General features: G+C 40.7%; 1 protein-coding gene across 2 annotated transcripts in view; it reads left to right on the top strand.

The window, feature by feature from the left end:
- The window catches only part of ube2o (ubiquitin-conjugating enzyme E2O), a 61,288-nt gene that overhangs the window by 1,656 nt on the left and 41,832 nt on the right, over nucleotides 1-17,800 (top strand). The window lies entirely within an intron of this gene.

The raw sequence follows: 17,800 nt of genomic DNA, 5'->3' as shown, positions 1-17,800 counted from the left end.
CATTGGATTGGAACCATTTGCTGGGGGTGGGCGATAAGGTTTATTTACTATCCAAAACCGCCAGTGAACCTACATGTGTTTGGGGTTTTATATGGAACGTTTGTTATTGTAAAACAGTGGAAAATTAGGAAAAACACACGATTTCTTTGGCAACTGTTTAGCCTCAACAATGTGCATGTACTTGTCTACCATGAACATACGTTTTAAACCAAAACAGTGTCTTGGGCATCAACCATTTCATGTAAAATGTTTTGGGAAGGAGCTTTTAGAGGTGCATGTATGGTTCCTGTCACCACCACTGTGAAAAAGTCTACCTCGGTAAGGGTCTCTAGAACCGAGCATTTCACGTCAGACCACTCTGAATGACTTTTGGCACAACCTAAAGATTGCATTATGCAGAGCATTGTAACATTGGTGGAATTTACCTTTAAATATGCAGGGTATTTATCTCCGAAATGATAATCGTCCCTACCGTCCGCCAAAGGCCTACAGGAGTCTGTCCTTTTCAGTAAACTAATGTGGAAGTGAGTGCGCTCTTCAAAAGCAAACATGTGCTCCAGCCTCCAGCAAAATGCAGAAAAGATTGCAGAATGAAGATATACGTACGATAAGATCAAAGGGAACTTTCCTTGCTGTGGTAGAAGCCGCATGGAGACGTTGGTTTCTGTACCAGTTATGCGTCCAGATTCATTCCCATGTGGTGGTCCAGTGTGCTGTCTCTAAGGTTAGCTAGAGGTCAAGTGGTGAATGACCTGGGGTACAGTTTGTAGGTGAAGTTACCTCAGTTTTCTTCCCTCCTGTCCGTCTCACGTGCTAAAGAGAGACTGTGACTGAAGATTAGGTTTGACAATATGGGGGCCTTAAAATACCTTAAGGGCAACTGAGGGATAGTGTTGAGTCACCATACTGCTCATGCTTATGCAAGCTTTTAGGGTTTTGGAGGAAAAACCTATGAAAAGGAATGAGGAGCATGGGTTGCAAATCTGCATCATATTCAAGATTTAGATGGTGTTATCCTCACAGTCTAAACCAGATGTCAAAGACGTTCACAACAATATAGAGGCAACAGGACTGAAAGTGGCAGAAATACATTTGAAATGTTAAATGTGCTGCGTAAGATGTGTGAAATATTGAGGGGTGGGATGGAAACTCTGGATATTTGATGTGATATTTTACAAGTACATATATGCCAGTGCTGAAAAATCCTTTTGCAAACTGTTAAAAAATGTAGACACCTGTCTGGATTAGCATTATTGAGAAATGCAACAATTTCCATACAGTTAAACTGAAAATTAATAAAATGCATACATTTTATTGCAGTAACCCAGCGTTGCCCAAACATTCTGCTCTTCCAAAGTGCAAATAGATCATCAAATATGGGCTTCGAGTATCAGTCAAATCGCAACATCTGTCCAGTGCCTATATATATATTTTTTCAAGCCGTTATATTCTGATATTTTCATGCTGCGCATCCCTAATAAATATAGGTTTCAGAGTCTAGGCTCTGGAGTGCTGCAGAAGTGCATTGTCCTTGATATTATATGTTTTTAATATGCATACTCACCAATACTTATTAATAGCTTTACTGGCAAAGTTTGAACATTGCCAGTCAAATTAGGAATGTTTTATTTTAGTTTTGTTTTATAATTTTGCTAAAAACGCAGCAAATATTGTAATAAAAGATGCAGAAGTGTGCTCTCTGCCCTTCATTTCACTTAGAAATCGACAAAACCTGCATTTCTGAAATGTACATACAGTAGAAGACCATATTTGGTGTACGTTTTAGAAGAAAACGGATCATTCCCTTAGACATTCCTATGGTAAGATGTTCTCCTAAACTTCATCAGTATTCATTTTAAATAGCATCTTAAACTGTTGAAAAATGCAATGATATTTAATCGTATCACGCCTGTTCAATTCGGATCTGGTTGCTGCCCCAATGGAGGTCCGACTGTCCGGCCAGTCATGAGCCGCCACCCAGGCAGGCTGTCCCAGAGGAGTTGGAGTGCTTTGTTGGGGAAGGACGCAGGGTGCGGCCCTGCGGAGCTCCTGCTGGCTCCTCTGCTGAGCTGCGGGGCAGATGGCTGCTATGCTAATGATGTCATTTTTGTCCTTGGCTGGTGACTAGCACCTCTTCCCGATCCTGACAGAGGCTCTCACATCCCCTCCCCAAACATTGCATCCACTTTTAGCCCTGAGATCGGGCTGTTGTGCGCTGTGCGGAGAAGCAACATCTTTTTCTATTATTCATCCACAGCTTAGTTCGCTCTCCAGTCTCTTATAGACGAGTCAAACGACCTCGACTTGAACGCTCCGCTGTGCTGTTTCCTTCTTAAATATAGCCCAAGATCTTACGCAACGTGATAAATATTGTCGTCCTGAGGAACTTGTGGATGAATGTGTGGAACTTTCCGGAGCGTGCAATTACCCCACATAAGAAAGGATGCTGAAAAGAGAAAGGGGGCTTCTTTTTGATGTGCGTAATTATCAGAAATGAGGCAGAAGGCAGACTGGCACTTATCAGGCTTTGTGTGCATGTGATAAGCGTGAGCAGTCAGGAGGGGCAGGGATTCAAGGCCTCACGGCCTCATGGCCTCGCCCTACAGACTGACAGCAAAGTCAGTGAGTGAGTGTGTGTTTGGGTTGAGACATAAGCATTGCTGAACATGTTGTGTATGCAGGAAAGGTCTTCTTCGTCCTCGGTTTATAGACCTGGTCCGATCCCGAATTACTTTATTGGCATCTAGTGAATTATTGATAGTATTAGTAATTGAACAATTTCCTGATTTTCTTATCAGTCGTTCAGTCCAAAAGGCCAAACATTAACTGACATTAGGAGAATGTCTATCCTTGTAGAGCCTTTGAAAGATTCTAAAATACTTAATCAGAAAAAGAGAAACTAGATTTTAAAAAGACTTTGAAGGGTCCGTATCACTGAAAACTGTTGTCCTTCATTTTTAGCGTAGTATGTCAACATTGCTTCTAGACATACGATTCATTTCCCAGTCCACATGTGGAAATATGCTGCGATCATTTTGAACGGGCTGTTTTTGTGATGTCACAAAAACCAACACGTTTACATGAGAACTATTTTCCACGCAGTTCCTCGCAGTTGTGCTTCGTCATTGCCTCGTAAGCTGTCTCGTGTTGAATTATGTGATGCTGGAGGTGGTTTGTTTAGCCGTTGCCAGCAGCAGTTGTGTTGCTCTGGCACTCTCTGTGGTGCCCGTCCCTTGGTGGCACCTCCTGTACCCGTTAGTGGGGCCCTCATCGGCAGTTCTGGGAGTAGCTTCATGTTTTCACTTGCAGTAGTTTTTGTTCAGTGTTTTTCAATCCTAAGCACTGAAAGTGGGAATCAAATTTGGCATCAAAGTGGATGCTTGTGGGGAAAAAAATGAAAGGCAAAGGAAAGCTTCTCATATTGTGTCGAAATTCTGTGACTGGTAAAGGTGCACTGAAATTCTGGCCACTGAAGGTGGTCAAAAATGGTACCTTTTTGGTTTGTGCCAAAAGAGGAAAAATGGCCAGATGTTTTGACTGAAAATAAAACCATTAAATAAGCTGACACGTCTCATAATGTAAGACTTTTTGAATAATTTTAACAGTAATGAAGGTGAGAAATGGTGATTTTAAGTGAACTGTTCTGTTCCTTTGTTTTGAGCTGGTCTGCACAGACATGTTGAAACAGTTTGGGCGACAGTGGAGTAATGCTGGCCGTCTGGCACCGTTTTATGGGTTTGAGACTTGATAGCCAAGAACTTCTCATTTACATTTTACATTTACGACATTTGGCAGACGCTCTTATCCAGAGAGACTTACAATTTGAGCTTTTTTCCCACTTCTCCACTGCAGGTCTGAGACCACCTGAAAACAAAACGTCCCGCTCAATATTCAGAATGCAGGAAAATAACAAACAGAAAGGAAAGTGAGCACCTCAACACCATCTGTAGACTTGGGGTTTATTGCCTAGGACAACTAGCTGCCCTGTTGTTAATGATGCTGTATTTCATAGCATACGCTGTAGCCGACATACTGTAATAGGTGTAGTAAGTTTATTTTTTGTGAATGTTGCATCCATCCGTGGCCAGGAGTCCAAGAGAGCACATTTATCGTCTCTTTCTGGGTTATGGAGAGAGTTCTCACTCTTCTCCTGTCACCCTGTGTGATGCTGACCAGCACAAGCATCTGTTGGCTGATGCTACAGAATTAGCAGTTAGCATTCTCCTCCAAGGTTGATGAGCTCCTTTGATGCTGTGTTGGTGCCAGTTTGAAAAGATGTGGTGGAGCTTCGGATGTCTCAGAGAAAGCTTATTCCGGCCATCACCACCAAGCTTGGTAGCATCGTGTGATTGTGGGCTTAGCTAGCAGGTGGAGTTGCATGTGGCTGGAAAACAAGATTTATGAAGAATGTTTTCATTTTTCAGAAGCTTTGTTTTTCAGTTTTGGTATTTGGCCCAGTGTATCAGAGCCCCTAAAAGCTGTAGTTCAAAAAAAAAAGGTAATTATACATTTTTGTATTCCGGTTGCAAGGAAAGGCCGTGTCGCATTTTTCGGAATGACACTTTAAAAGCTCAGCATGTCCTAAATATAATTTCTAGTGTAAAAAAAAAATTGTTGCTTTGATGTGCGCATGCCAGCCAGTAAGAGGCAGTGTGGAGCAGATCTTTGGTCAGTCACTTCGACATTGGAACTAATCCTTGCTACTGTACTGTTTCTAAATGTATAGCAGCTGGTTTAGGTAAATCTTCTTAATCCGTAAAGAAGAATGGCAGTTTTCACTTAGAAGCTTTCATGAATCATCACTCACAAAACGCTCCCAACATGAATTTCAGAGTTTGTTTGTTTATGTATATGGATAGGGAAAAGTCTCCTGAAAGCAGCCTTAGTCTTAGCCATTGGCAGGTAGTGCAGATCTGATCTGAGTGTTTAATAGCATTAAAGTCTGAAAGCAGGACTCTGCAGTGCGCGTCCTCGGCCTCCTCGGCTCCTATAGATCCACACTTAGCTCCTCACTTTCATTTAAATACGTGTAATGAGCGGATGGTGTGGTCCGAAGATGACCTTGTTTACAGTGTCGGTCAGAGACCTCTGTGTGTGGGATCAGATTTGTATGTTAACGTGTTGAGGAAGAGCACTGAGCGTCTGTTTGTCTGTGACCGATTAGAGTATCAGGTGGAGCCGCGTTTCTAACCGTATCACTAACGTCAGTAGCCTCCAGTTATTTCACACGTGGCCCGCTGTGCCTGTAACTTTGTGTCTTTGGCTTTGAATGTCTGCAGAGACTTGTCACGAGCACGTTTGTTTGTTCGTTTATTTATTTATTCTCTCTGCACCTTTCACCTCAGCTCAGGTGTGAGCGTTAGTCAGCAGGTGTGATGGAGCTTACAGTTGCAGCTACAGTTGCAGCTACTGCAGACTGTGTGTGCAGCATGTGGCTGATTTAGCCTGTCAGCCATAAGCATGTAAAGCCTCAGCCCTCAGGAGGTGAATTGTTTATTTTTTTTCCACATTTGCTATTTGAATGTACACATTTTTAGGCAGATTGTGCTTAAATATCCCAGTGAGAAATTATTTGATATTGTAATGAATAAAAGAAGAAATTTAAGGTTTAACATTCATTAATATGCATGCAGTGAACAGAAGATTTAAGTCATTTGTACCTGATTACTTAAGATTTATCTTTGTTTTAGGCTGATTTAGTTTTTAGTCTTTGTTTTAACTTGAATTAGTTAATTATCATTGTCTTATAGGCTGATTTAAGGATTTAACATTGTGATTTAGACCGATTTACTGATGGTTTGACTTTCTTTTAGATGGTTTGCTGATTTTGTCTGTGTTAAGGTTGATTTTAGTAACGTATCTTTGTAATTTAGGATGATTTACTGATTTTATCAGATCCATGTATTTAGGTTGATTTTAATAACGTCTCTCTGTGATTTTGGGGTGGTTTAGTGATTTGGATTTTAGGCTGGGGGTTTATCTTGTTAGTTGATTTAAATGGACAAGGACTAAATTGAGTTTGGATACCGGTGTGTAATTAACCACGCCCATTCCTATTGAACACCATCAGTAGTTCAGTTAGAAATGAGCTTTCATTAATGGTTACTAGTTAAATTAATGATCTTCCCCACTATCATGTGAACAAAGTGTCACCCTGTTGCTGTTCCTGGATTAGTTTCTGCTCTGAAAAGCGGCGCCTGCTCTCTTTCTCTCAGCTCCATCCGTCTGGTATGTCGGTGTCAGTGATGTAATATGGAGCAGAGGCCACTCCCTTGATAATGACTAATGTGTTCTGTTTAAGTGAAGACAGACGCCTTATGCTGGCATCTGCAGCCTGACCAGCTGATCAGTGATGTGTGGACATGTAAGCTGCTCTTTTATTCTCACTGCTTAGAAGAGAAACTCTGTTATAGCAGACTTTTCTTGATTTAAGTGCACTTTGAATGGGATTAGTTTAACATTGGGAGGCAGGGGGATGTAATATTACTGCAGGACACCTGTAGTGTTGACCAATGAGAGAGAAATCTGTGTGATAATGATTTATGCAGTGTCTTCACAGCTGCTCAGAACTGAACATTGAATTTAATCTTAATTCTGATCACCCTGATCACTTACCCCTTTATATTTAGAGCATTTAGCAGACGCTCTTATCCAGAGCGACTTACAGGAAGTGCTTTGTCTAACTAGAGAAAGTATCTTTGCTAGTTACCAATAGGTTAGAGACAAAGACAGTCCTGAGCTCAGATACTGCTAGAAACAAAAGTCACTATAGATACAGAGAGAAAAGGAAGAGTTGAACACAGAACTCTGAGCAATGCAATACAATATAATACAGTACAATACAATACACTACAATACTCAGTGCAATACAATAAAATATAATATGTAAGTGCACCACAATACATTACAATCGATACTTAATTCAGTGCTCATTTAAGTGATGTATAAAGAGACGGTCTTCAGTCTACGTTTGAAGACAGCACGAGACTCTGCTGTTCGGACAGCCAGTGGGAGTTCATTCCACCACCTGGGCGCAGTACAGAGAACATTCTCGACGCTCGTCTTCCACGCGCCTTGAAGGATGGCGGGTCAAGCCGAGCTGAGCTCGAAGCTTAAAGGGCTCGTGGTACAGTTCGAGATTTCACCATTGCCATCAAGTCGGTAGGGGCTGGTTTTGGCTTTGTAGGCCAGCATTAGGGTTTTAAATCTGATGCGTGCAGCTACAGGAAGCCAGTAGTTGCAGGGATGAATATCGGCTCAGTCTTGCTAGGATTGAGCTTCAGGTGGTGAGCTGCCATCCATGAAGAGATGTCGAGAGATGTCATTTACCCCCATGTCTCAGGTGAATATAGTGCTGTTGTCATTAGCTGGGAAATTTACAGCCAACAGTCAACATCACTTAGAAACACTAGTGTAAAAAAACACTCCTACCCCTGTAAACTGTACGCAAATATATTTAAGACTGGACGGTATATTAAAGCTGGCTAATATATGCCAGCCTATGCTGATGTACCCTGAAATTGACATGATGTAATATTTGCTTTTCAGTTTTTCAAACAATATTTTTTCAGCAGTTTATTTAATAGAAATCAACATTTAATCCAGGATATAATGTGAAGTAATGCGTTTTTGATTTTATTTGATGTTAAGTAGAACAGACTAATGAAGCTGTCCTGGCATAGAGTGATGCATGAGGTCATTTAATTAAGCAGGGGTTCTATAATAATGAAAATATCATCTCATACTCTGGTACCTTGAGTATATATTGCAGTATTTAGTACTACCTAGCATGACAATATATCATGTTAATCAGCGCAGTGTTGGCCTTTCCGTTGCTGATATTGCAGAAGGCTGCAATATGCCGTTCTATCACTGTGCTCAATGGTCCATGCAAGCAGACCTTCGTATATTGAGTGTATTACAATGACTGTAGTCAAGGCTCAGCTAATCCGGTTGTAAGACCTTAGCTGTCCGTTTTATAATGTGCTTTATGCAACTGGTCAAAATAATACAGGTAATTTTTAGTCACATTAACCTTGGGTTCTTGTTATATTGCAAATAGTGTTACTCAGAAATATAGTTCATATTTACATTCTGATTCATAAATGTATGTAAAGTACAGTACAAAAGGTGGAGTCCACCATTCGTTTAATTAGATCTTTCAGACTCAATAAATAAATACAAACCATATGTGACAAATGACACAGAAGCATCCACAGCTAGGCCTATCAACACATTTTTCATTATTTGGTGTGTCCATCTTTACCTTTATTACAGCTTCTTTTCTTTTAGGAGGCTTTGTTTCTCAAAGAAATCTGCATACACACCTCCAAAGTTCAGTCTTGGAAGTTGGTTGATCCTTTTCTGAAGTAATCCAGACACATTCAGTGATGTTAAGGTCTGGACTCTGGGGTGGTCAGTCACTTAGTTCAAGCAAACAAACATAATTTTTGATACTTGTTAGTATCATATACTTATACTTGTTAGGAGCTCCATTTTCTTTATCTTATCTTTTTTTCATGTTTTTGAGCTTTTGCCTTTGTGAACTTATTTTCCTTCTAACTTCTAAGAACAACTTGTACTGGCCATTGTGACTGTAAATCAAGGTTGGTCTCTGACTTTTGCACAGTATGGTCTGTTCACTCATGCGTAGACAGTTGGATGGGTGTGTGTCTTTGGGCACTAAAGCTGTTCAAAAGTGTCTATAATGAGAAGAACTTCGTCCCACACTGGTGCTGTATGTTTTGTGGGCGTGTCAGTGATTTAAGGCGTGGCTCTTGTTGTGCTGCAGTAAACTGCTGCAGCCCCTCCCTCTGCCCTCCTCTTCCTCCTCCCTGAGCCGAAGAGCCTCGGAGAAGCTGGCTAGCGTTTTGTTCGTTAGCAGAGCGAATCAAAACAAACAGAGAGCGAGCAGATTCTTATTGATTCACTGTAATCAATCCCCTGCCTCCTAATTTTGAGCTCCGCCAGCGAAGGTTGTCCTTGTAAGCTAAAGCGATTTCACCTACTTCCTCTCAGCAGGGCTCTTTTCACCGCCAGAGCATGAGGACCGATGACATTTGTTTGTATTTGGACTCTTTTTTGTGGTTTGCTTTCTGAGCTGAAATCATTGTGTTCCTGGCAGACGGCAGGTGCATCATTACAAGCAGCTGCAGAGAGTTTGTGGAAAGCAATCCGCAAAGTCACTAAATCACTTTGTCTGCTTTTCAGACTAGCTGGTAGAGTTTTGTCCAGGGTTGTAACTGTTGATGATGTTAGTACCAGGTAATTGATGGTGCCCAGCCAATATGAAAAAAATGTGTGAACGATGCAGATTTTTATGGACTGTATATTCCCTGGTAACCAATATTATTAGCTGATATACCTTTATACTTGTATTTATACAGTAGATTTTAATTATATCTTGCAAAAGTATATATTGCAGTGCTTGTTGAGGTGATTTCACACGGTCATGTATCTTAATGTGCTGAAACCTTCACAACAAAGCTCACTTGTTATTTAACGAGTGGATTCATCAAGCTGTAACACGGATAATCGGTTTTCTTTTAGCCACTTCCAAGATGCAGTGTGTAACAGCCCATCCTGCTAAACAAGTTCAATAAACAGCGATCATGGAAAAAATACAAAACCATAATTGCAGTGTTATTTGCCCGTATTTCTCAGCTCCATTTCAGTGCATATAATCCTGACTTACATGAAATGTCTTTGCATGCGGTTTATATATCAAATAATGCAGGCAAAGTGGGTGCACCCTTATTATTGTGGCTCTTTGTAATAGGTCTTTGCGGTTCAAAATGCATTTCATATATGATACTATATGGCAAAAAGCATGTAAATGCTAAAGATGCAACACTTTCAATATGTTATTAAAAAATGTAAAAAATGAACTTCAGCGTTTTGTTATCGATGATATCCTCCTTAGTTTGTTCCAGACATCTCACTTACCATCTTTTGTGGAAGCCGCTGTCGATCATTGGTGAATTAATTCAGACTCAGCGGTCAGAAACTGAAACAGTAATGCAGTTATAGTTGAATATCACTCATTTCTACAGACGCATTTCTATTTTGAAGGATTGTAGTCTGAGATTGAATTAATTTAAGGTTTAATATGAGGAAGCTGAGTTTTGCATTCATTACTTTTTTTTTTTTTTAAATCACTGTTTTGTAGGAGGACTTGCTATTTTTTTGCAGCCTTTTGAGCCCCTTAATAACTGTGTCTGTCTGACTTCTTGCTGTCACAGAAAGCAATTTAAAATCTGCAGTATTGCCATTTGCCATACATATTGCCAAATAATCACTGCTAAATCACAGAGACGACAGCCCCTGTCTTATCCCATCTCGGATGCGTTGAGTTATCAGGACCTGAGGTGTTGGCCTCTGCTGCACTGGTTGCGTGAAGGAGACGGTGATGATTTTGCTGCGCTCTCTGGCTGTCTGCGGCCCCTCCCTATGCAACACTCTGCCTGACTGCTGAACAAACGCTAGCCGGCTGACAGGGAGGGCTGCTAGCACCTTTTGTTAACCAGCAGGTTTTGTATTCATATTCTCAAAAGAACCGTTGTTTCCAGATTAGAGCAGTGTTGCTAGCTTTGCGTGAGAAGTCCTTGGTTGTTGTTGGGTTTTGCTTACATATTCCAGATCAGGCTTTGTTTTAGCACTAGTGTGGCTAGCTTACTAAAGGGCATGTTCATAATACACTGCCATGTACAAGCACAAGCTGTCTCTAGACCTGCTTTTATCACTGTAGTGCATGTTGGTGTAAAAGCAAACAAAGTGAGAGCTGACTGTGGATCAGTCACCATTTTCTGAGCTTATTTGTTATCATAAGCCTGGGCTAGCAGTAAAAGCTGAGAAACCAGGTGAATGGGAGCTTTTTTTGACCAGATCTGTGCAATAAAGCAAGTATTGAGTTAGAAAGGTTCTGTTATAGTTGGGGGTTTCTCAGTGGTTCTGAATTAGGCTTTGGTTGAGCACAGACTGACCATCATAACAGGCAGATATACAATACATAACCAAATACAAACACAAGCTGGACGTGTTTTTTTTTACAATTATAGTGCATGTTGGCCTAAAAGTGAGCTGAATGAGAGCTGACTGGATCAGCAGTTGTTTTCTGAGCTAATTTATCATTAAATGCTGAGAAACAACATGGGTGGAAGTTTTTTGTTCAGGTCTGTGCAACCAAGCTAGCGTCGAGTTAAAGATTCAGCTGGAGTGAAGTTATTCTCACGGATTCTGAGACGGGCTTTGGTTTAGCACAGACTGACTTGCGTGCTAATAGGCAGGTATATAGTACCTGGCCGGATATAAATGCCCAGTTTTTTTGAATGTGTTTTTTAAGCAGTAGAACACGAGATGGAGTGTATTACCACAAAATAACATCATGATGATGAACGATGAACGATAACACACGACCACAAGTGCTGTATTGCTTTTATGCAGCAGTTAAATAAAAGAAACCAATAAATTGGGCCGTAAATGTGGGATTTAGTGTTTTAACGTTCGCGATTCTTCCGCCAATTTTAAAGTTCCTTAACAAGCAGCTTGTTGCTATACCTGAGTAACGCTGTTCAGCCAGCAGTTCGCTCTCCAGCTCCACGCAGACCGACTGACAGTTTGTGTGCAAACAGAAATATAGCTTGAGCTGCTAGCATTGAGCAAGACTTGTGTTTATAGAGTATTCTCACTTTTCCTGGTTTAGGTTCGTTTTTAGCGCAAAGGGACTAGCATGCTCACAGGCAGGTTCCTGATGCATGGCCAAAGGAACATGCATGCTGTCTGTAGACCTGTCTTATACTTTCATAGCATTCGTTGGCTAAAAGGTGAGCAGAACAAGGCTGAACATGGACCGGTAATCATTTCTCAGCTAATTTGGTAGCGTTGACCTGGGCTAGCGCTGAAAGATGGTGGATGGGAGCTTTTTGTAAGTGCCGTCAGCCACTGGCAACAAGAAAAAGGTGAATGTTTGCTTTTCATTGCTGCACATTTTTAGGTACACAGTCTGCTAAGTGCTCGCTGCAGTGAAATGATTGCTTAGTGGAGCCAAGGAGAGAGAGAGAGAGAGAGAGAGAGAGAGGGGAAGGAGGGCGAGCGAGCAAGAGACACATGGAGTGTTTCAGTTGGCTCCAGCCTACAGGCATTCAGGTAATTTGCATACATCTTGGCTGCACATCAGTGAAAGCCAGTGGAAGCCCACCATCTCCTGTCAGAAACAGGACCACGTCAGCCTCATTGTTTAAATCAGAGGCTGAAAGAAAATATATGCCTCACCCATCACCCATCCGCTCCACTGCATGAATGACATCATCTCCATCCAATCACCTCTTTTTATCTCAAGCCGTTGACCCCAGGCTAGGGTATGACAGTAAGACTTAGACTGCTGCTTTGTCCAGTAACGGCTATTAATAGTAACACTTCAGTGGAAAAGGCCTGAGCACAGATTTATTAGGACTCTGTGTGCCGAAGCTGGAATGAGTTCTGAATGTGAATAGATTAGTTGCATTCTTCAGGCTGTCAAATGCAAAAAATGGGCAGAGTACTACTATTGGGATTATTTTGCTGCATATAGACTGTTGATTGCTATATGCTTTATAGAGATGCACCGCTACCACTTTTCCCCCCCATGATACCGATACCCAGTCCTTTATCGGCCAATGCAGAGTACCGATGGTGATACTAACTGAATCTAATCTAATCCAGATATAAGTTCTGATATTTATACATTTACATTTTTTGAATATTTTATTTTAGTATAATTTGGTGTTCTGCATCAAATAAAACGATCAGCTTGGCTAGATGACTTTTACCTGTTGGGTTATATTTATTAGATGATTAAGAAAGCTTATTTTTGTTTATTTACTGTCCATATCGCTGCTGTCCGCACAAAACCTCATATCTCGATTTTTGACATAATTTGAAAATGCTTGTTGGTATTAAGTGATACTTTTTTAATCCCACAAACGGGGAAATTCCACCTCCGCATTTAACCCATCCGTGAAGTGAAACACCTCATACACACACTAGGGGGCAGTGAGCACACTTGCCTGGAGCAGTGGGCAGCCCTATGCACGGCGCCCGGGGAGCAATTGGGGGTTAGGTGTCTTGCTCAAGGACACCTCAGTCATGGACTATCGGCACTGGGGATTGAACCGGTGACCATCCGGTCACAGGGCCAGTTCCCTAACCTCCAGCCCACGACTGCCCCCAACAGTTGTCAGAAGTGGGATTTACATTGTGTGTAAATTTTGTGAATAATGGACCAAAAGAAACAGCTCAAGACAACTTGGCAAATGTCTGGTTCCATTGTCTTACATTAAATGTAAAGTAGGTTTTTTCCTTCTCCTGTAAAGTTGCCATTTTGGAGATACAAGGTTTTGCTCTGACTGCAGCGATATTGAATATTGAATATTTACTATTGCTTATGTTTAAAAAGTAAATGAGATCTTTTTTGTGCAAAACGGTTTAAAACAGAACTGAACAGTATAGAGATGAACCTTTTGTGTTTACACATCAACACACAGCAGCTTCTCTGGTTCAAAAATGGAGCTGAATGTTTTCACATCCAAATTTCTTAAGTCGTTTGTCTCGTCTCATCCTGTTCACTTATTCTGCATCTCTGAACTTCAGTTCAGTGAATATAACTGTTGTTCATGCTGTCCGTATAAGTGACTCTCTTTTTTTTTTTTTTTTTTTTTTTTTTTTTTTTCTGGCTTGGTCGGAGCGACGGGCCGCGAGACCCCCATGCTGAGTGATACAGCTGACCGATAGTCACACCACAGGCAGGGCTACTGGATACGCAGACCCAGCTGACAGGCTGCTATGCTAAAGGCTAAATCGAGGCTAAATGTTATCTTATTGTTCACAGAGGTGGCCATGGGAACCAGATGTCCACCTCCGTCCCTCATAGAAATTTATTACATGAAATAGTAAAGTACACATTGCCTGTTGTCTGAGATGTTATTTTTGATAGCTGTACGAAACAATCTTGCTCTAGTATGCATTTTTAAAAATATATGTGGAGCAAAAAGGTCATGCAGTCCTAATGAATGTCTTCCCCTCCCCAATAAACCCCCATTTTATTTTTATAAGCATTGCATAGAAAAATTCAGACACTTGTAGTTTCACAGGTTGTTTCTGAATTGGAAATATACATTTGAACCAAATGTATGAACCATTTCACATCAATCCACTCTAAACTACTTTGTTTACATCTCAAGCATTGACCTATGCAGAAATTTTGAAAAATTGGTGGAATTTCACTTTAATTTACTGCTTTTGGGAAAACATTGATTTATCACAACAATGCTCAGAGCACACAAACCCCCATCCATTAGAGTGCATTTGCATATTGTTGCCTTCAGAAATATCAGTATTGCAGAGGCCAGTATCGTGATGATACTTCGTGGATGATGTACGATACAGCCCTATTGTTTGAGTCCTAATGGCAACATGCAATTCTTTAATTGAATCTTTGTTAAAACTCAGGATGGAGTTGCTGTTTTTGTCTTTTCAGTTTGCTGTCTTGGCTTTACAGGCTGCAGTAGATCTGATCTGTATTGGCCTAAGTGTGTAGGTAGGCGCTTGTGTTTAAGACCCAGGTTCTTAAGTATCATTGTATTTGAATCATGTGAGAAATTGCACTATTCAAAGCGACACTCACTAGCCGGCTTTTGGGTGGCCCTGCCCAAAGATGTTCTCAGGATATTGGCTAGTGCATATGCTTCGAGCAACGAGTGAAGATTGATCTCACTCCTGTGATTTTTCTGGAAAAACAGCTCCATCAGGGCTCAGCATGCATCCTAAAAACCCAATCACGGACAGCGGGAAGCTAGACGCAATCTGTCTATCTGTCTTCTCTCTCTCCCCTCCTCCCTCCCTGCCTCTGGACCGGTAAAGAGGACAACAGCTTACGTGAAAGGCTGGAAATCATCTCATTTTAGCAGAACTCTGAATACTTCATATGTTCTGTTTTACCTGGAGGAACAGCAGCATTTTTCAACGAAGTCTCTATCTGGTGTGTCTGTTTGGTACTGTTGATCACAATTCAACATGTTTCCAGTACTTGGGAAAAGAAATGAAAACCCTTTAACTCAAAATGCATGATTAGAACCCAATGGGCAGTTACATAAGCAACTAAATGCTTGAAATGCGTTACTATCCAATGCAAATTTTAAATGACAACAATTATGCTCTGTTATGGGTCCTGCAAATAGACAGACTTGGGTCAGAATCTTACTGAATGTGTTTTTATGTGGTTTTATCCAATTTGTAAACACTGGAGCAATTATCTGGTTTCTTTTGCTTTTACTGGTATCCAGGCAGAGCCTGTGGAAGCTCCGCCCACACCCCCAAAATATTATACAGATTTGTACCATTCAAGTACCTTTTCACTGATTAATGTATGAAATTCTACAAAACTACATGAACACTTTCTCTGACTTAGAAAACAACAGACACTGAGTTTTCCATTATAAGTGAGTTTTGAATCATAAATCTTTTTTCAGAATTATGATGCTGTTGGAGATTAAGTTGAAAACACTAGCATGTTCCTTTAAATGATTATTTTTTAGTTGATAAACCAGTGCTTTTAGAGGCCCATATTCAAATTTTTATATGAAATATTTTAAATGAGGTCCAATTTGATCATTTATGTGGGTTTATGCACCAAAAAGTCATTGTTTTACATGGCCATTTTCTTATCTTTTCATATATTTGTAACTATATATTTATTGCCTTTTTGAAATTTTAAACATGAATGCAGATAATTGAATACATAACACTGGTGGGTTTTTTTTTTTTTTTTTTCCCCCTGGTGGACCTCATAGGTTGTCACTTTGGTATTCATCATGTTTCTCGATCCATCAAAATGGCTAGGACTAATAATTCACTGTTTTTGTGATGTTATGAAAGCCAGCTCACTTATCTGTCTGTTCAGCCAACAGCAGTTTAGTCCCATCTATTCACATATAAGTTCTGAGGAATGTTTCAGCTTTCAGTGCTGTTTGAATGGCACAATACAAGGCAGCCAATCAGAACAGAGCTTGTTTACATACAGCAGTCTTAAAAGTGCAGTAACAGAAAAAAAGACCCCTTCATTCTAATGAATAAAGAGAGACTGGAAATCGCCATGTAGAAGAGAATTTGACCATTTCTGGTACATGTAAGCCACGCAAGTGTTTTAAGTGGACATCAAGGGAAGAATAAGGCAAGAAAAATTCTTGCTCTTTAATGCCTCCCATAGAAAAATTATGAACTTACAATAAAGACATCATGTTAGCGTTAGCTCCGAGTATGCTAACAGACCACACAGTAAGCCTGTGCTACTGCATGTTTAGGACTGCTGCCTCAGATCTGCATCTTTAAAAGACAAAGATTTTTGGGTAACGGGTCCGTTTGGCGTACTGCATCACTGGATTAGATCACATCCACGTTAACATCAAGGTCATATAACTGCTGCTGAGTGTGGCTCTTTGTGGGACAGCAAAGCCAGAGTGTCTCAAGGATGTCCCACATATACCGAACATGCTGAACTGGCCCCAATTCCATATATAACCTGATAATTAAAGGTTTCATTTTCATCTGAGGTGAGCTCTTTTCCACCTTATTCCTATCAGTACTCAGGGCAGTGTTATGCATAACTGGCCTTTTAATAGCAGGAATTCATTGAGTATGTTGTTTAATATTACTATTAAAAATAATAATGATCATTATTATTATTGTTAATGGTTTTTTGGGGTGTTTTTTTATTGTTTAGAGCTGCAACTAATCTTGATTATTAGAATATTCTAAAAGAATAAGGAACGCTTCAAGAAAAGCAATGGAAAAGCTTAACTGACAATTAGCAAATTGTATAAAATGCTGTTCAGGGTGTCCTCAATCTGGCAACATTGAATGCTAAGACTGTTTGAAAGTGTTGGTGATGAGCGGTGCAGGAGAGCAGTGACACACCATGGCTGTAAAATGATCTAGGAGTAGCCTAACATTAGCTAAGTTGGCAAGAGAATGGTAAAACAATAGCTAACGAGTTTTGTTTTTCCTAATAATTCTAGCTGGATAGTCAAAATGATTAGTCATTTTTCTATCGAAATTACAGTCAGAAGCAACAACCCCCCCCAATTCTGTAAGTGTCACATCACCACCATTACAGCTAATTGGTGGTCTGACGCCCTTGGTGTTGAAGCATCATGCCAGGAAAAAGTAGATATTCTGGTCATCTTGGCCAGAAACAGGCCTGGGAATTGATGTAAAATAATTGCTTTTCGATCGCAATATTGGTCAGAAAAATCATGGGTAGGTGAATCTAGGAGTGACCAACTGTAGTGTTGGTTGGGCACTAATTAAGTAATTATTTCTCCCTGGTAATGGTAATGTAGATTAATAGCTAGCCTAGTTTACATGCAGTCACGAATTCTGCCAAGTGTTGTCATAGCATGCCATTTGAGGGGATTCTGCCCAGTCTGGCAACCCTATCCAGGTTGCTCACACTGAGCGTGTTGGTGATGAGTGGTGCAGGACAGTGTGGCAAACAGCACCAGAGAATTGGGAACCAGTGCAGCAGAGTAGAGAAAACTGTCCTTTTCAGAGGTCAGCAGGTGTGACAGCAGCTTGCCGGCAGGTGAGCTGTAGTAGCAGGTGCTGCTGTGTGCATGTGTGTATGCAGGGGCCTGTCTGATTACTGTTAGTAATCAGGAGTTGATCAGACAATGCACCTTGCAGTCCTTTCATCTTCACTCGGCTGTAGTGACCACTACAAACTGCACGTTGTCCCAGAAACGCTTCAGAAACACTTTTATGGGATGTA

The sequence above is a fragment of the Pygocentrus nattereri genome, chromosome 30, assembly GCF_015220715.1.
Source record: "Pygocentrus nattereri isolate fPygNat1 chromosome 30, fPygNat1.pri, whole genome shotgun sequence".
NCBI classification, from domain to species: Eukaryota; Metazoa; Chordata; class Actinopteri; order Characiformes; family Serrasalmidae; genus Pygocentrus; species Pygocentrus nattereri.
This window is presented reverse-complemented; position numbering and strand designations above follow the sequence as displayed.